We start from the raw sequence: 21215 nt of genomic DNA on the forward strand, positions 1-21215 counted from the left end.
TGGAATTGAACGCTGGTCTCCTAGCTGTGAGGTCTGCGCGCTAACCACTCGTCCGCCGTGCAGTCCTCTTTGAGCCAATGCTTAAAATTGGAGATCTCGTCTGATTATGGAGTTAACACAATTTACATGTATCGACACAAAGATATATTTATCTTAAATGCATTTCAAATAAGAACCAGTAAAACCATGTGTAATGATGCCATAGATACATTTTACTGTATTACATGTTTAATGAATTTGTCCAAATTCGAAATTTGCACACCACCGTTCACTGTATTGGTACTGTATGTACATGCTGCATGTATATGTAGTATTTGTTTTGTTTTGGGTTGTTGATGCTGCACTGGATGTGAACTAAGGAATATCCAGCCAGCAGCCTCTCAGCAAGGTAAAGGAAGTGATGGATCACTCTCTCCTGGGAAAAAGTCCACGCTTCTTTCCCCTGCCAACTTCTCCTGCCTGGACTGCTTTCCAGGGATAATCTAAATGCTGCTTTCGACAAGAAAGCTTAGACCCTTTTTCCCATGGCAAAAACACATAAGCACCAGGTTCTAAGAACCTTTTCAATTATAACAATTGTAATGTAATAAGGTTTGCACAAGATTTACACCCACACAGTGTAGCTGTTCAACCAAACTGAAAGAAAGCCCACCAACGCTTTTCTCACTGGTGTGAGGCTTCGATTACCATGCAGACAAAAGTTCACATTGCTAGTATTGAGATACACAGCAGTAGTTTACTATTTGCTCAGATTAAAATCAAGTACACACTACTCAGCCTTACTCAACAAGTCCTTATGTTTATTATTGGATGGCTGGCATCACACCGTGGTGCAGCTAACACATTCTCTCCCTTGCATCAATACAGAGGGCCCCATGCTGTTCAGTGTGTGCCGGAGGCATGATGAACATGGTGTTCATAGGTACTCACAGAACATGTCAAGCCTCTTTGTCTTACCCAAACACACTTGATCTAACAGCTCCTCAGAGAAAATGGTTTTGGGTTCAAATGTGAGCTCTTGTCCTTATGCACAGAGACTGTTCATAGCGATATTGACAGTGGCGTTTCTGGCCGACAAAAACGTGTGTGTCTGGTGTCTGGTTTTCTGATTTAATAACTGAAATAAAATGTGTTGTGATCTGACCTTGACATTCAACTTTACTGTGTTTAAACAGTGCACTCGAACACAGAGATTCAAAAACACACCTTTCCCCTACTACATCAGCGATTGACTGTTTTTTGTCTGTCTGACTTAAAGAAAAATGTATGTTCACATAAAACACATTCACCAGCTGTCATGCACCTTTTGGCTAATCACAATCCTGGAAAAAACAACCATAGCTGCCCATAATAACCCTGTTAATATAGGATTTTAGATGTGCAATGATGTGTGCCATACCTTTAAAGTATAATACCTGTAATACATAATATAGTATATAATATAATATAAATACATTTAAATCAGCACGGAACCCAGAAAACAATGTGAATTGAAAATCTTAAACTTTTTTCTTACGTGGTGCATTTCAGTGTATTCCCACAAGAGCGTTATACGCCTCCTTGGGTCACAGCCGGTGTTTTTTTTGGTCTGCTCTAGTCTAATTTGGCTGGGAGATAAAGTCACTTGGAAAACTTTGCTTGAAGTGCTGAATGCTGTTATGTAGTTTTTTTTTTTTTTAGAAAAATACGATGAACAAGGCTGACATTTTATTTCCTGCTTGCATCATTGCATGTTTGCATGAATCACCAACTTCACATAGATCATTAAAAAAATAATAATTAAATAAAGCCAAACAGTATACTTGCAAACCATCCAACCATCTATCATGTTGAAATAATATGTTTAGCTACACTGATACTGGAATAAAACCTGGAATCGACAATGTGCACTACCGTGGCTCGTAAAGAAAGTCATAGCAAAAGGCTATATAATATATTTCTTTTTTTACATGCAGTGAGCTAACCCCAACCCTGGAGCCCCAAATCTATTTGTGTTGCTCTTTGTTTTAATGCGCTCTGCTGGGAGATACTCCTTCCTTTCTGCCTATCTCGATCATCACTGTTGTTGGTTTGCTTCAGTACTTAGCCCGAAAAAAAGAATGCAATCACTATGGTAACCAAGTCTTCCACCACTCTGTTGGATTTTAAGCCATACTCACAATTCAACATGTTTAGAAAGACCAGCGTCTTTCTCGCGTCTCTCGAGAGTCATAAAACAAATTTTAACCTTTTGTAGTTACAGTATAGCTTTTCATTATTCAAGTTGACAATTGTGCAATATACAGTATCCTACATTGCGATTTCACTGAGCAAATGAGCAATGGGCTGTATTGCAATATGTTTTGGAAACCCAGCCTGCAACGTTTGGAGTCAAACAGTACTGTGCTTAGGAGGCCCTGTTCCACCTTTGGTTTTGGGCAGTAGTTCAGCTTGGCTTCAAGCAGACTGGCAGGAGACACAAGAAAAGACCACGCAGGGAATATATCTCAGCACTTTCACTGGCACCCAGGCTTGCAGTATTTTCAAGAACCTACAATGACAGTCTGGTGTTTTTCCAATAGACACCAATGACGGCTTTACTGTCTTGCTATGTCCCTTAAGCAAAGCCCTGAAAAGTATCTGATAAGTTACCAGATCAGGGGCACCATAGAAGATATCTACATTTTTTTCAATGCACATGGTGAGATACCAGCGTCCGTCCATCCATCCATCTATCCATCTTCTACCGCTTATCCGGGGTCGGGTCGTGGGGGCAGCAGCCCGAGCAGGGAGGCCCAGACTTCCCCCTCTCGACCACTTCTTCCAGCTCCTCCCGGGCGGATGCTGAGGCATTCCCAGGCCAGTTGTGTCCTGTCTTCCCCGAGGTCTTCTACCAGTTGGACGTGCCCTGAACACCTCCCCAGGTAGGCAATCAGGAGGCATCCTAATGATGCCCAAGCCACCTCATCTGGCTCCTCTCAATGCGGAGGAGTAGCAGTTCTAGTCCGAGTCCCTCTCAGATGACAGTGTTTCTCACCTTATCTCTAAGGGAGAGCTCAGTCACCCTGCGGAGAAAACTCATTCCGGCCGCTTGTAACTGCGATATTGTCCTTTTGGTCACCATAGATATCAGATATAGATAACAGTGTATTTTTGTATTTTCATTATGTTCTAATTGAGATATTCATTGGGATGATACATGAGTAATTAGGGTCCTACACAATGATATAGAATTGTGGGGTTCGGAAGTTGTCCGGAAGTCCTTGAGAGCGCTTGGGAGTGTGTCTAATCACAGCGGATTGGGTGTGCCCAGAGGCGGGCCGTGGGTCGTATTAATTAAATCAGACAGTTTTGAAAATCCAAGTAAATAGAACTGGGATAGGTGCAGATTCTGGAAGATGTAGAAAGCTGTGTGTAGCTTCTCTATAGGAGTCCACAACTCAATAAAAGGGTTGAAAATGAGCATAATAGGTCTCCTTTAAATCGAAAATGCTGAAATTCACCAATCTGGTTCATTTTCAAACAGCTGAACACCAATCAAACAACCATCTCCATGATAATTTCCAACATTTTTTTGTTTTGAATAAGTCACAAAAAATATGATCAGGCACACCAGGTACCGGGCTGTTTTGTGAAGAGTGAAAAGACCCTTTTTCTGCGATCAGCAGTGACGTAACTATGGAGGCCTTTAAAATGTATATTATCATCCACAGCATGCTCATAAGACCTCTTGAGAATGCAATGTTTGCTTCAATCACAGTTATGCATCTCTGCATGGCTTCCCATTAAATTGGTCAGTTTAAAATGGGAATGTAAAGATTGTTAGGTCAATGTCGCAGTATATTTTTCTCGTGATGGGCACCTCACAGCAAGAAGGTTCTGTGTTCTTATCAACAGCCACACTACGGTAGCAACAGAAACATCGGAACAAAAGTACAATTTACATAGACAAAGGACTCTACCCCTTTTACAGATAATGTCAGCAGGAATGTACTGTGACGCGTTACACATTTTTTTCAATTCATTGTCGAATTACTCACTGTCCTGATGCTAAGGTATCACGCGATTTACGCAGCTGACATGAGCCATACTTGAATGTGACCCCTTGGCGCAAACTCAGCTTTTGTGTCCTGTGAATGACTAGTTATCTGTCCAGGGTGTACCCTGCCTCTCTTCCTTAATCAGCATGGTTAGGCTCCAGTTTCTTTGTGGCCCTGAACAGGATAAGTAGAATAGAAAATGGATGGATAGGTGGGTCGAGGCCACTGTTTTTTTTTTTTTTTTACACAGGTGATGGCTTGCACCAAAGAAGTACCCGAGGCCTTGCATTTCTGCAAAGCTTTTAGTTAACTGCTGATGCATCCTTGATGTTTTATAACAGGTTTGTGTCTCATTTCAATTCCAGGTACATGCCTGTTGTATAGCTAAACCATGGCTCTTTGCCTTAAGGCATGTGCCCTGAGGAAAGACAACATGTACTCGAATTTCACCCATTTACTGGAGCTCATAGCTGGAAGGAACAGACCCATCACCCCTTGAATGCTCTCTGCCATGGATATAGTAAATAACCCCTGCAGTGCATTTCCTATTAGGTGCATTCATCACACAGCCAACAACTTTGAACTCATTTGATATTTGTGCCATTAACTTTTCTACTCCACACTCACCACCAGCAATTCACTTTGACAATGGTGCCTGAAGTGCAGTGAGGGAGACTTTTTTTTCTATTGGCTGGCTCTCCATCTCATTAGTGTCAATAGTCAATTCTGTTTCTACTCAGCATGTACTCTCATCCCACCTGCCATCAAAGAGCTCAGCACAATTGTGCGAGCAAAACAGAGCAAGCATGAGGCAAAAAGGGGAAAAAATAAAAGGCAGACTTGCTATCTTTGAAGTGGAAAGTCAGATGGGCTAGGTAACCCTTGTGTAGGACATTTGTTCTTACTATTAGGGCAAGTCCAAAAATGTATTCCCTTATGTTTTTTCCGACATAAATGTCATTATTAGTATTACCATGTATTTATACTACAGGAGATATGAATTGGGGAAATAAGGGTATTTTGCAAAAGCTCTTGATCCACTCTTGTAACTATTAACAGGTCCTCAGGCAGATGAAGTACCTATAGAGAAATGCCATTTCTGCTCTTAGTGCAGTGCTTCTCAAATAGTGGGGCGGGCCTCCTGGGAGGGAGGAATATCAGGCTTTTATTGCAGGTTTGAGTTATGTCACAGGAGGCACGCTAAAAAAAATCCCTAATAAAACAAAAACTCAAGCTACTGTTGCTGCCTCAACCCATGCCAAGATAAAACTCAACTCTGAACCCTGATTTCACTTCCTGTCCACCCGCCCCTCATCTTCCCATTTATAGCAACACAGGTGACCCTTATTTATGTCTTCTGTAATGTTATTTCAATCTGTTCATGCTTTACCACTTATCCTATGCAATGTTGTGGGGAAGCTGAAGTCAATCCCAATTTATAAATAAATAAGTAACTAATTAAATAAAATGTGAATTTGGACTAATTTGCTTTGTCACACATATACATACGTCAATATAATTAATTTTAGACATAGTGTAACTTAAGGGAGACATATGCTTTTTCTACTTTTCTGACCTATACATGTAGTTATAATGTTGTATTCTTGTGTTAAACGATGCCAAAGTTTGCACAGTTGGAAAAAGAAGTTTAGGATGGCTCAAAACGCTCGGTTTGAAAAGGCGTGGTAAAACTGTTCCTTTGTGATGTCACAGATGGGTGGACTTCCTTATATGGTTCACAGTTAGCGAGCACTTTGCATGTGTGACCAATCACAGTGGAGTGGGCATGCCCGGAGGCCGGCCGTGGGTGGAATATATTAAAACAGACAGTTTAGCAGGAAGCACAAATCAATGGAAATGCAGCTGGAATATGTGTAGATTCTGCAAAATCTAAAACGTTTTCTGTGCGGGTTATTGTGTGTAGCTGCTCTATAGGTCCACATTAACATTTATATTAATTTTTTTTTCGATGAGCCAAGATCTGTGATACGTCTGGTTTTCCGTGTAAAAAGGGTCACATCTGAGCCTTTAAATACTGTATTTAAAACACATTTATTGTTTTACTTTATTCCTACTACTCCCTATGGAGTAACATAAGGCAGCTCTTCAACTCCTTGACTTGCAACAGGATTGAACAAAGAACTTGTGAAAAAAGCATTCTCTCACAAAGGAACTCTTTGGAGGTCTGAAACAGATGCAATGTTACTGAACCATGAAATCAATCCCTCGGAGAGCAGGCTTTTAACTTCCTCTGACACAACAAAGTGGCTCAGTACAATGGCCTGACTTTTTGTCAACAGGTTGCAGCAAAATAAAACATGCATTAGATTATAATGCATATAACCCTCACATGTTTGAACATGTTTGTTCTTTGGTGGCAGGGTAGTTTACTAGCTAACCCTCCCAATATTCTTGGTAGAATCCCATACTTTCAGCTGTCTCGCCTCGTCACAGTTGTCCCTCATTTCTACTGATTTTTGGGTTTGCCACTTTTTGGATTTAAAGCACGTATTAACAGGTATTAGCTTGTGCTTCGCCACAACTATTTTCAATCTGACAGCTAGACACCTGCACCAGATACATCACATGATCCCAGAAGAGAATGATGCTCTGAGGTAGACCGTGAAGAGAAGAGGAATGAGCACAAGCAGCAGCTGAAGCGAATGGAATGTGGTCAGAAAAGTAAAAATACTCAAGCACATTTTAGCTGTTGGAATAAAACAGTTTAAAAGGCAGGGATCATGCCTACTGCAAGATTTCACCATTAGGTATATATAGTACCTAACCGCCACAATTCATGATAGAAATATAATTCAAAGACTCTAAACGATCAAAAAGTCAAACACACAGCAATCATGACTAAACACCAAAACACCACTCAGAGTACAGATACGGATACAGATAATTTAGATGGGTGAACATATACGGATATGTACTGTATAGTGGTGTACTCGCTCATCCCTACTTGTTAGATTTGCATTGCTAGGAAACAATGGTAATTAAGGAGAGAAGAATATATTTACAAGAAACTGGAACAAATCGATGTGTTATGGCAATCAGTAAATCCAAAATCAGATGAGAAGGCATTCGTTGAGTTGGGTTATTCTCCCTCTGAACGAGTCGTAGTATATACATAATGTTGTACAAATGGACACATTTTTGTCATGCAAACTCGTCATGTCATTGTGGCATTATGTTATTGAAAAAGCATTTTGTCTGTGTTTAAAGTAATTAACCCTACTAGCTCCCTGTTGGATGTGTTTAATAATCACAAATCAATACTCTGTCAAGGTTGACCAATTTTTCATGCACTGCATTTTTTAGGAAGGCATTTTCACAGTGAAGTGTACATGTAAACACCACTATGTTCAGCCAGAGACGGCATGTGCCGCAAGGCAATTCAATTTGAAGCAGTTAATAGTTAAGTTGACTCTTCTCCTCTATGTATATGGGGGAAAGAAATAATAAGAGTGGGTTTACCCTCGGGGGTTTCCTGAGAAAACACTATTGTTAAAGGACTTTGGACATAAAATATAATACAAACATGCCAATTCAACAACAACGGATTGGATTTGGGATCTAACACATATGGCTGTATCTTCAAAGCGGACATTTTGAAAAGATAAATTACTGTTTTCAACTGGTATACCATTGAAGGTCGGTTCCTATAAATGTGGGTTACAGGAGCATCACTAGCTGAAGAGCAGCAAGTCAAATGCACAAAAAATATATTTTTGCGCTACAGAATGAATTTTTCATTTCCACTGTCAAGAAAATTATTTGAAAACAATTTGAAACCAAAGTGGATTATTATCTTCTTTTTCTTGTTATCCTCTCAAATAGCAACCTGTATTACCATTAAAACAAACTTCAAAATAGTCAGCGCCTCACAAGCCTTGAACTTCACTGCATGTCTCTGGTGTGTACCACAGTAAATACAGATTAACAGTTGGGAAAGCCACAGACTAAAGAGCACTTAAGTGTGGTATTTTATACTGTTACTTGACAACCATCATTTATATTTTCTCTGACCTTTAATATCCTCTCACCGCTGCATCATTGCAATAATTAGATCTTCACAAGTAATGGCGGGTGAATGTGTGTACAGTATTATGGTGGTTAAAAGTAAACTAAGAGGTCACTTGTTTTGATCAAACCATCTGACATTAATGATATTACATAAGATAAGATGCACCGCTATACATGTGAGCTCATCTAATTACGACCAGTGCGGGTAAGACCATGCTCAGGCTCCCATCTACAAGCAGTGTGATGAGATTAGTGTGGTGTGGTAAGTGACGACGGGGATCATCAGTTCACATCAGTAGGATAGCATGCTGTGAGAACATGTCACACCTACTGTGCTAACTATTTTACAAATGTGTATGAGCGAGGAAAAGACAGAGACTGACAGTGGGTCAAACCAGCGTCACTGTGACTATGTGTGAGGTACTATTATCCAGCCATCAATTTTCTATGCCGCTTATCCTCACTTGGGTCGTGAGTATGCTGGAGCCTATCCCAGCGGTCGAGAGGCGGGGTATACAATCGACTGGTCGCCAGCCAATCGAAGGGGATATATAGACAAACAACCATTTATTGTGACCTTCACATTCATACCTATGGACAATTTGGAGTCAATTAACCTAACGTGCATGTTTTTGGAATGTTGGAAGAAATCGGAGTACCCGGAAAAAAACGCACAAACGGGGAGAACATGTAAACTCCAAACAGAGATGTCGAACCCAGGCTGAGGTACTATTAATGAGACCTCTTTATCAATGCTATTAAAGGTGTACACACGATAAGCCAAAGGTTCTGTAATTTTTTCTGTTGTGGAGCAAAAAAAAAAAAAATGAACAGGGAGACACATTCCAGCAAACTATCCTTTGTTGTTTACACAGGCAGTTATTTAAAACGGCTATTTCATCTAAAACTGTTATTTTAAGACAGACATCGCCATACCATAAATTAAATAATAAACCATTGCAGTTTCCTTTTTTCTCTAGTCATAAAACTTTGAAGAAACGCTACACTTGGCCAACTCTATCATTTCAAAAGCACATTAAGAATGTTTTCAAAAATGCATTTTTTTCGACATCGCTAACATATGGCCTATTCACTCTCCACGGGTATTCATTTAACATCTTACCATAGTTGGTTGTGACCTTCTAAATTCCATAGTGAACACAGTGAAGAATATCCAGCTTCTTCAGAGTGGACTGAGACGCTATCCTATAGATGATGTCACCATAATCAAAAATGGGCAAGATGGACATTTTGACAAGTGTATGTTTTGCTGAACGGGTGAAAGAGGACTTATTGCGATAGAGGAAGCTCAAGCGAGCTTTGACTTTTGACTGTAGGTGCTTGATATGGGTGGTGAAGGAAAGGGACGTGTCCAACCAGAGGCCAAGATATTTGGAAGGAATGGACAGCATGACTAAAGGTAGCCAGGCCTGGGTTAGGATGAATATTCCCTGAGATAAGTAACATAAGAACAATTAGGGTGGAGCCAAGGTATGATTTTGGATTAATGCTTTTGTCTTTCATAGTTAATTTGCCAGGTAACGGGAGGGGAGAGTCAAGGAATTGCTGCAGTAATACAAAAGAGTAAAGTGGGGAGTGTGAAGCAGAAAGTCTGAAAAGTCCTGCATTTTTTGTGATCCAGAAAGTGGGAGCATCATTGGGCAATAGTGGGAAGTCCAGCGTACTAACCCCATAGGTAACTGTTATAGGCCAGTGCAAAAGTCTGCTAGTATCACGGGAGGGCTGGGTCATAATGAACAGAGCAAAGATGAGCAGTAAAAACCAGTATGCAGAGGGAGATCTTATTAAAGGATGCACGTTGATGCAGCCGCCGAATACAGAGACACAGCAAGAAAAAAGTATGCACCTTTTTTGGCCTCGGCCGACCCAGTTGTTCGGGATCGTGATTGTAGTTGTGGGTCCTCAAGCAGCTGGACAGTCACGCTCCGTCAAAGATGTTATCATCAGTAGTTGTCACTTTGAATCCAAGTAGTGGTGGATCCAGCCTGGCTTGATGGCTGGCTGCTGGTGGCGGTGGTGGATCCGGCCTAGCTTGATGGCTGGCTGCTGGTGGTGGTGGTGGATCCGGCCTAGCTTTATGGCTGGCTGTTGGTGGTGGATCCGGCCTAGCTTGATGGCTGGCTGTTGGTGGTAGTGGTGGATCCGGCCTACCTTGTTGGCTGTTGGCTGGCTGTTGGCTGGCTATGAGATTTCTACCAGTGCCTCCAGTTTGCATTGGTTTCTGTGCATTGTTCCATAATACTCCTGTTTTATTGGTTTAAACTCAATGTCACACTCTAATATAGAATACACTACATTAACCAGTCAATTGAAATCGATACATTCCATTGTTTAATGATATTCTAAGAAGGTACACACATAACAACGTCCTCCCATTAGCAAAGGCCCTGGCGAGGAAATATAAAATTCCAACAATAATGAAAAGTGCCACGACCAAGTGATTTAAACTAATTATTATTTAAATCTATTCATGAATGATATTGCCATAATCTGATATCATAAATTCACCCTGGCATATGAATAAGCAAAATGGTGACTGCATTCTGCTGCAACAGATACGGACTTTAGACTTCAAATTATGTCGTATTTAGAATGCACTATTATTTTTTTTATTTAATTTTGCAAACATTAAGTGTGTATTTACAGCAGTGATGAACATACAAAGTTTGTATTTACATACACGAGTGGGTTACACAACCCAATACATAAAACATAGGACAAGTAACAATTGTGTGCAAGAGGAAAGGAGGGCTGTGTGATGTGGGGTGGGGGTGGGGGGGTGTCAGAAATCAAATGTGAATAGAAAAAAAAAACACCATAGTGATAATGGCAGTCATGTAGTTGTGCTGTATTGGAGAAAGAATATATACACATACGTACATACCTGCATTATTTAAACTAAATAATTACATTAAAATAAAAAAATGAAAAAAAACATAAACCTCATTATGTCAATTAACTTGAAATATTGAACATAATTCAGTGGTTCATTCGTTCACGGCTAGAGTTTAAGTCTGCGTATTTATTAAATACCAAATTGAAGGGGCAAGTTTTGAAGTCTCCGGCTGAAATGATTTGTCATGTAAAGTTGCAGAGCGGGTATGAAATGAAAATGGGTCATCATTGTTTAGTCCATAAATATTGGCAAGTGTAAATGGTGTGTTATTAATTGTTATATTCATAATGAGGTATCTTCCTTTGGGATCTGCAATTATTGAGTGTTGCATTAATAAAATTTAGATTCCTCTGCACTTTTAATAGGACTTGAAACTAAACGGCACTCTGTGTTTCTGGCAAGCCATTTAATTCAATTAACCATTTGCAAAGGCCTCATTAGTTCAATGCCCTTTGACACTGGTGTTTATTTAAACACGGTTTGTTTTTTTTAATGAAAATCGACCAAACACTTAGATTACAGTGTTTTTGCATCACATTATATTACATATTATTATTTACTATGTTAAAATTGTCATTTAACAAACCCGTAGCATAAACGGATCCTGCCAATAGAAAAAAAAATCCACTTAATTTGTCTAAAATGTTGACATGTAATAATGATAAGCCAGTTGTGCCAGTTCTTTCTGCTTCTTCTTTCTTTTTACAAGAATGCTCTATTCAGGGAACAGTAAGTAATATTATTTTATATCAAAGAAGGGTGACTGGTATACAGTATTTGGGAGCATCCATATAAGGAAGTCTAACTCACTGTGACATCGCAGAGTGAAATCGAGCGTTCAAAGCCATCCCAAACTTCTTTGAGGGCTCACTTCCAAATTCTAGCTGTTGTTAGCTAGCTCATATTAACTTGTTTTCTTGTACTAGAATGCAGAGAAAAGGGAAAGAAATCCAGTATGTGTTCATGTGTTCACATAAGGATTGTGATTGATGGGCAAACATCCCAAAATAAGTGCAGTTCCCCTTTAAGAGACTCTGGAGATAATACAGAAAGAATGGGAAGGAATAAGGAATGGACGTCTCATTTGGGTTTTAAATGATATTCTCCCACTTGATTTGCTAGTTCCGTGGGGAGCAACCTCTATTCAGCATGAAATTGGAGAGACAATATTCTCATGAAAAATGAGTAGAAAAATAATATGTTTTAAGCATTATTTTTGCTGATAATGTAACACATCGCAGCCATGCTATAGATGGACTCTTTCGTGAACGTTGCCTTGAACACACTAAACAGGGACACCACCACAGACAGTTGTTTCCACGTTTCTGTCATCTGTAGTGAACTGGTCTTCGGAAGAAGACTCGGCTTTTTCTGTAGCCCACAACAACCTACCTTATTTCACTCTTGCTTTGCCATCATTCTTGTACACTATTCTGATTCATCATTTTCTATCTCCTTTTCCCCAGTGTCATTATGAATATACAGTACAGTAATATATAGCGATATTAACAAAGGCATGGAAATAGGAGCCCCAAAAGCACTGATGCTATTTCCTATGGTTATATACGGAGCCCACAGGGAATGTATAGTACAATCATAACATCAGTGCAAAACTACACAATGTAAATCAATGTTAGTTCACAGTGTGTGTATTCATGTGCACAAATCTGTATCTGTACAAAATATATTATTGCTTTTTTGTCAGTGTGCATATACTTTCAAAGGGAAACTACATAAGTAATTGAATTCGTATGTGATATACACACTGTTGAAATTTAGGCCTGTTTGTATTTTGTTCCAATACTAGGAGAAATATTCCATTGGAAAAAAAAACAAAAAACACTGCATCTCCCTTTTCTAATTGTAGGTTGCAAAATGCATAATTGTATTTTTGTCTGCTTGGGTGTGCAAGAAGACATGACTTGCCACTTGGCATGTGGATAGGGGCAGTGTCTGGTTGCCTGTTGCTGCTGAGTCATGTGATGGTAAATCAGACACAAGACAGAGAAGGGGGGGCAAACTGAGCTTTCGCTGCACTGTGACAGACAACAGAGACACACAGCCAGGTTGCAACTTCAATGAATCCCCTGCAGTCAGACAGGAAACCAACTGGAGCTCAAGTATCAATCGTTTTACATTGGTATTGATCAATATATATTGATCAATCTGTCCACCACTAGTTACTAGTTACTTTCCCCCAAAAATAAGTTAATTAGTAATGTGAGTACTCCTTCATAAATGTAATTAGTCACCAGGGAAAGTAGTTATTGTGTTACTTTATCAAAAAACATTCAAATTTGGACTAGATTTATAAAAATTAGGGCAGAGGTCTGAGTAATATGAAATTCTGTATGAAAATGCTGGGGGGCGATGTTTTCCTAAAAGTGACCAACTCCAGCTCTCGTTGGCTAGCTTTTTAGCTTCCTCAAAGTTTAGGGTACATGGACACAGTATCTTAGGACAGACTTGTTTCACTGAAGTGTAAGTATGTAAAATACAAAGCAAATATTATACAAAATACGAAGATTTAGAAAACAGAATCTCACATTTACACAAAAAAAGTCAGTGATGAGTTACGGCTATGTGGTGTTTGGACAAGCCTAGCTACAGCATCAAGGAAGCCCTTCTCTCAGAGAAGGATGAGCTCATGGGGGTCAGATGACAATAGTTATAGCAAGTAATCAACCAAATAGTCTAGCCTTCCTATTTCTACATTAGGTACACAACCTCATTGTTCTCATGCTCGGTGCAGGATCAATAAGCAGATGGATTGAGTAAGGACAGATAGCTTGGCAGCAAGCAGGATATGGCTGTCATCCTGTGTATGGAATTGAAGACATCGGTCTTCAAGGAAGAGATTGATTGGTTTCTGTGACTTTCTCTCTTGGCACAGATATACAGAGTTCTTTAGTACTTGTTCAGTACACCATAATGAATCTAAGTGTGCTGTAATAACTGGAAATTAAGGTCATTTATGAAACCTAATGTATTTACTGTCGCATTGTCATGAATTTTGCAATGGCTTTGTTGGATATTTCAAGATGTCAGATTCAGACACGGTGTTGAAAAAGATCATTCATTCATTCATTTTCTACCGCTTATCCTCACAAGGGTCGCGGGGGTGCTGGAGCTTATCCCAGCTGTCTTTGGGCGAAAGGCGGGGTACACCCTGGACTGGTCACCAGCCAATCACAGGGCACATTTAGACAAACAACCATTCACACTCACATTCATACCTATGGACAATTTGGAGTCTTGAAAAAGATCAATCCATTTCAATTTTAGACTTAAAATAATGTACAGGTGTAAGCCCCACACATGCCGGGATCAACCACGGCCACTTCAGATGCGGTGTTGTGTTGGTATTGTGTTAGTAATGTAGGAAAGTCCAGATGAATACAGTTAATAAGTAAAACATAATTGTAAAATCTTGAATATGCCTTGTGGACCTTGACAGCTAATGCCACATTTGACTTCAAACAGAGAGAGAAGAATTACAAGTTTGTACATTAGAAATTGGTCTTACGCCACTCTTGTTTCGCCATGATGCAGTAACCTCTTGGATCAGAGGAGTTCTCAAGATTTAATCATTGATGAAAAGAGAAAAGCAACCTTGGCTAATCCATAGCAGATCATTGCCAGTGACTTATCAGGTTGGACAAGGGAGTCTGAGAAATGAAGGGTGAAGGAAAAAGCTCTTGGGGTGGGTAACTTTAGCCTTTCCACCAAGACGTCTCAAGACTGAGCTGATGAATCACTGCAATAAAACCAGGAGTTACAAAAGAGTAATTGTTGAAAAAGGTAAAAATAAAGGAGCTCACCATGGATTACCATGGCTAAGTATAAAGACTGAATACCATATATCCAGATGATGATAACAATAGTGATAATGATAATATACAAGAAATTCAGTAGACACATTCAAATACACTGTGGATGGTCCGTAGTCTTCTACCCTGGTCAATAGTAATATTTGGTGAGACACACAAATGGCAAACTTGATCACCAGAACAATAGGCTTTTATTGCGGGTTTGAATGATCTCACACAAAGCACAATAATAAATATCCAACATTAAACTTGTTAATACAAACCCCTGCATAAAAACACAGGTTACCATTGCTGCAGTAACCCATCAGTTCTTGGCCGCCGACCACTTAGCGCTTTTGGAACACATTTATAGCAAATGTACTCTTATTATGTGTGCTGTATTAGGTATGTGATGATAGGTGATTGAGCTGTGCCTGCCAATGTGTGGATGCTCATACATGCGTATGTAGTACATACACATAGTATGTAAGTATGTATACACTTTTTACACATGCAGTAGTTGTTGGTGGCCAGTGTACTGTACGCACGATCACTTTTTATGACGGTCCCTGGGTATCGACTCAAGCTGGCACTCTCCTTCTTTGCTGAAGCCCTTGCTCTTCTGCCACCATGGTGGATGTAGGAGACAGCTGTGTGGGTCTTGGCAAAGCCAAACATGAGGGACTGATTGGATCTTTGCCTGGTTGAATTTGAGCAGCATCGGGGGAAGCACTGGGTTGTTGCATTTCATTGTCCCAACCAGGTCCATCTTGTCAGCAGCAATATCCATCCATCCATTTTCTATGCCGTTTATCCTCACTAGGGTCGCGGGGTTATGCTGGAGCCTATGCCAGCTGACTTCGGGTGAGAGGCGGGGTAAACCCTGGACTGGTCGCCAACCAATTGCAGGACATACATACACATAGGCCGTATATACAGACAAACAATTATTCACACTCACATGCATTTATAATAAAATAATCAAAAGTCAATGTATGCATCACCAGTTCTCCAGTCAGCTCCTTGACTACTCTCTTCCCATGCTGGACCTGTACAAAACTGCCCTCTTGCTTCCAGACGCACGTTTACTTATGGTGCAGATGCCATAGGCCACTCACACTAATTTGATTGGTTTGCTGAGAATGTAAAAAAGCAAGCATCTGCTCATCTGTGCATATGTCTCCAGCAGGATCGAAGTGAAGAAATAGCTGGTGTTCCTGTTTCTGTTTCAATGCCACAATAGCACTGTGAGCTTGTTGCCAGATGTGGGATGATCATCGAACCGCAGCCAACTGCCAACTGCAAACATTGGCATCTCATATTTTGTGAGAAGATGGTACACTTTGACTGGTCACTCCACAGGCTGCTGGTGCTCTCATCCCATGAGCGGTAAACCTTGGCCAAAATTGGCAGGCGTAGTTGTCTCCAAAATAGAGCTGGATTATATCATCGGTGATGAACAGATCAAAGCATGATTTCACTTCATCTGTAATGCGAGCAACGGGCATGCCCTGTCTGTCCATGCAGGTACAGAAAAAAAGTACTAAAGCATTTCTAAATGACAGGGTAACCAGGAGACCTGTCCAGTTTTGAATATGTTTTCACAAGCTTCTACCTGTCCACCATTTTTGTTTACTTCTGAACTATTATCTCTCTGCATTATAGGGTCAACAGAATTGCAGAGTGATCTCCCGTTCAGTCTCAAAGGCTTTTTGCAAGGCTTCCAGTACAATGTGCACCATGAAGGATCTAGCCCATGGATACTACGGTATGGTAACAGTAGGACTGAGGACCGAACCAGCACCTTTCATATTGGGGATGACCATCTGAGCCAGACTGCTCCAATGGTAACATTGTAATTATTTTAAAGCAGAGTATGCTGATTAAAGTCAACAAATAGTAAACATTGAAATAAATATAATTTAACTTTCCCCTAATGAGAACCAAAAACCCTTTTGTATATTTTATGTATATATTTGACACTGATCAAATCAAAGTTTATTTGTATAGCACCTCACAGCATGCCAATGGTACACAAAGTGTAAGAAAGAAAACAGGTTCCACCAAATAAGAACAGGCTAAAATTGCATAAAATACGATGAGATGAACAGATGCACATGCATAGAACCATATAGCTAAAACACCTACAGTGATGTGAATGTGTCAAATGCAAGTCTGAATAAATGTGAACGATTGATGAACGATTTAAAGATGTGCTAAGTATACCGGTGCAAGACCATTAACGACCTTGAACACAAACAGCAGGACTTTAAAATGTATTCTAAAATGTACAGGATGCCAATTGAATTAAAAGAGAACTGGGGTGATATGAGCAAGTTTTGAGAAGGTAAGCAACTGCAATTTGTACCAACTGAAGCGTACATAGGAGAGACTGATTTATTCAAGTATAGAGGGCATTACAGTAATCAAGCCTCAAGCAAATGAACACATGAATGGCTTTTTCAACATCCATTCGTGATTTAAAAAAAGGTCTTCCCCTGAGCCTGAGGTGGAGGAATTCTGCTCCAACTAAAGAACTCACTTGCTTATCAAAATGAAGATTGCTGTCCAGTATCACATCAAGGTCACAGCGGGAGTGAAAAGAGGGTTGAGTGTGCGGAAACTGTGTTTCATTCATTTAAATGAAGGCAGTTCTGCAACAGCCATTGTTTGATGTCATGCAGACAGTTATGGAGAAGATTTAGTGGATTCTTGACACTAAGAATTAATGCACATCATCAGCATAGAAGTGAGACGTGAGAGAAAATAGGATAGACCCAAGGATTGAACCCTGGAGCATACCAGAAGAAAGGACAGTGACTGTAGGGGCCAAATCATTCATCATTACTGAAAATGTCCTGTTGGTGAGAATGAGGTGAATCATTTAAGCACAGAGTCCCGTGGGCCGACACAATGCTACAGGCGGAAGATGACCGCATGATCCACAGTATCAAAAGCGTCTGTAAATTCGAAGAGCACTTTTTAAGAGGGTGATTATGCACTTTAAGTAGTGTAGATTTTGTGCTGTAGCTTCCTAAAGCCTGACTGAAACTTGGCAGTGATATCATGGATGGACAGATATGGCAAAAGTTGTGAGAAAACAGGTTTGTCCATTTCTCTCGATGTGAGATTAGACGGAAGTTGGACAGAAGTGATGAGTCAAAGTTAGGCTGGGAGATGATACTAGCAGATACGTAGTAACAGCTGTAAAAGTACAAGGCTGAGACCGATGGTGTCCATAACTTCCTTCATGATACTTGCAGGGACAATATCTAGAGGCTCATTTGGTGGGGTTTAGCTGCTGGACTGATCTTTAAAGATGAGCAAAGAAGTGCTCAAAGTTCTCATAAGTGTGTTTCCAAAAGGGGATCCAGGTAGACCAGCAGCTGACACCTTTGGGGCAGATTACCAGTTGACCACTATAAAAAAAAATAAAACACTCTGGGGCGATGGCTATTGCTAGAGATGATGATCGATAAATATTTAGTATTTGCTTCCCTCATGGTTTTGTGGTAGGTGGCAGGACTGTCCCTTAAGATGCTCAGTGACACGTAAAGTCCATCCTTTTTCCATTTGCGCTCAGCTTGCTTAAACTGATGTCTCAGAGTGATTTCATTCAGCCATGATTCAGGTGTGAATTTGGTGACTTTGTCCTTGAACAGTGCAACAGAGTTCAAGATCTGGGAACACGTGTAGTGGAAGGAAAAGAACAAGGCGTCTGAACACATTATAGGTCCTAGGTCAATGCCTGCAAAGGCAGCAGCAAAAACATTGGCTGTTGAGGAGGCAATAACCCGACAGCATCAAAAGGCAACAGGATGGTGGTACATGCTTAGATGCAATATAACTGGACAGAATTATATTCATTTTCAAGCAAACCTGGCCAAGAGATTTCCTTACCAATTCACAATAGTGTGTACATCGATTTGGGGAGGAAAAAGTCAACTAGGGCAATGACAGCGAATAACCCTCTGTATTTTTATTATGATAATTTCTGTTGCTGAGAAAACAGAATTATTCTAGCTTTAATTAAGGCAAAATTCCTTGAAAAAGAAAACAAAAATATTTCAAATGATTGGACTTCTGGACTTGATACCTTAGTGTGTTTCTCGTAAAACAAAGCGTTCTTTACTTTTAATTAGCAGTTACATGTCGAGAGAGTCCTCCATGGTTTTCCATTGATGACTATTTGCCTCTGTCTTTTTTTGTTTAATTCCTAGGATGTATGATGTGCGTTATTTACAAAACTGATGTTGCTTTAAACATCCCATCCTCACACTACATGGGATCATACCAATGAACTAAACTGGACAGTTGATATATTTGAGAGATTGGAGAGAGGAGGCTGTATGATCATTTCTTGACAATCCTACTGTAACAGACACTACTCTACAATTTCAAACAGTATTTCTCACCTTCTCTATGACACTTATGGCGCTTGTTTTTTTGTAGCTGTCCTAATTTTAAAAAAAATCACAGATTTCTCTCACACTCACAAATACTCAGTGGGCTTGAAAGCCTTGTCAGCGTGCTTAAAAGGAGGAAGGAAGGAGGCAGATACAGACTTGTTCATCATTATGTATATACGCTATATGAACAAATAAACTATGAACACACACATAATAAAGACTATGAAAGAATTTCCTGCATGGTCAAAATGTGTCAATTTTTCACAAAGACTGACTCACCAATGCGTGGATGCTTTGTTTGTTGTCATAACCGATACAGTGTACAAAAACTGAAAAATATTTGTGTCAATAATTTCCATGAAAAACCGAGGTCATGCAAAAAGCTTTTATTTGTATTTACTTTGGCTGATATTGCTGTCCGTGATGGTGTGTTGTTGCTTTGACACAACTTCCTTGTTTCACTCTTTACTGCTCAGTAGTGATGTGCGATACCAGCCTAAATTTCCGATCTGATACTGAGAGAAATTTAGGCTGGTATCCTATAACAATACTTTGTGCAAATTCACCTAATGTGTCTGATGATGTCTTAAAATATTTAGCATATACATAGCTAATATATAACAACAGAAAAAACACATAGGACAAAATCATATACAATATGTGAAAATGGTCAAATTAAATGAGTGTAATAATAACATAATTAAAATCAATGATGAATCATTAAGACATACTGCAAGAATGAAAACATTATTCATTCTCACAACTCGCATGGCTCTGTTTATGATCGCTCATCATTTCAACAAACAAGCGTTTTAGACAAACATTACCTCAGACTGAAATATAAAAGTGTCAATATTTTTATTTGATTATCGATTTGAGAGCATGAAGTGCTGGTATTGGAAGTATCAATATTTCAGTATTGATCCGACATTACTGCTGTTCAGTAGTTATTGTCCACTTAGTTTCTAGCTTCAACAGTGAAGATAGTTGGCTGTAAATATTGTTGTAAAGTTCATTGCATTAATATGGAAAAGTTAATATGTTGGAATAAAATTATTATTAAATTATTAATATAATGATTAAATTAATTTATTATTATTATTATTATTTAAACTTTATATTTAAACTAATATTATGAAATTATTATTAATATAATTTTTTAAATTATAATGATTATTATTTACAGTCTTTGTTTGAGAGTGAGATATGGTCGTTGATTTTTCATACCATATTCTACTCATGCTATATCTCATGCAAGGTTGGTACTGTAAAAAAATAAAAAAATAAACATGATAACCATGAATGTCCAAGCAATCTATGATCACTGCTTTGATTATCTCAATGTTAAACATTGTCCCGAGTGTCATTTGCCAGACCAGTGGTTGCATTGCTTCTTGCTGTTCTCATTACTTATCTTACACAGAGCAATGAGATAGCAAACCACCTCCTCACATTAGCCATTGGAAAGAGTGTAATGTGTTTTGAGTGTGTGTGTGTGTGTGCGTGTGTGTGCGAGCACTCTGCAGTCACATTGCAATGACGCCAGAGAAAATCACGATAACGGCTAATAATGTTTGCAATAAAGCCATTTAACATTTCATTTCACACATGTGTCAAACTGAAAAATAGGTCACTTAATCAAAGTCGAAGCCTCCTAGAATTTAAAGGAGAAAGCGAAACTCAATACTGCTGACAGCCACAATATTGGTGTAACCTCAATCCTCGGTTTATTCTTTACACCAGATTACATTCATTTTTTGGCATGACAAAATATTTCACAATACAGGGGTTACTAAACTCATCTTGAATACTTGATTATCGAAAAACCTTAGCAGTGTCAGTTTCAGTTTTAGCTGAACTAAAACACTCCTGATCAAAATCTTATGACCAGTTGAAAAATTGCAAGAATTTACATTTTGCACTGTTGGACCTTTGTTTCTTCCTACTCCTTTTGGACATGTGGAACTGTGATTTGATGAGATGCTTTCACTGGACTTTGTAAACATGTTCAAATAAAATCAAACCATTACCA

The 21215-nt window shown here is 39.4% G+C and overlaps 1 protein-coding gene across 3 annotated transcripts in view; it reads right to left on the reverse strand.

Annotated features, from left to right (window-relative positions):
• alk (ALK receptor tyrosine kinase) overlaps positions 1-21215 on the reverse strand; it is a 260619-nt gene that overhangs the window by 131651 nt on the left and 107753 nt on the right. Inside the window, exon 1 of one of the 3 annotated variants that reach the window (XM_058091042.1) lies at positions 9916-10474. The exons of the other annotated variants lie outside the window; for them this stretch is intronic. The gene's annotated coding sequence lies outside the window, so the exon portion shown is untranslated. Of the gene's footprint in view, positions 1-9915; positions 10475-21215 lie in introns of those variants that run through there. 3 annotated transcript variants of the gene reach the window in all.

The sequence above is a fragment of the Doryrhamphus excisus genome, chromosome 13, assembly GCF_030265055.1.
Source record: "Doryrhamphus excisus isolate RoL2022-K1 chromosome 13, RoL_Dexc_1.0, whole genome shotgun sequence".
Taxonomy (NCBI): domain Eukaryota; kingdom Metazoa; phylum Chordata; class Actinopteri; order Syngnathiformes; family Syngnathidae; genus Doryrhamphus; species Doryrhamphus excisus.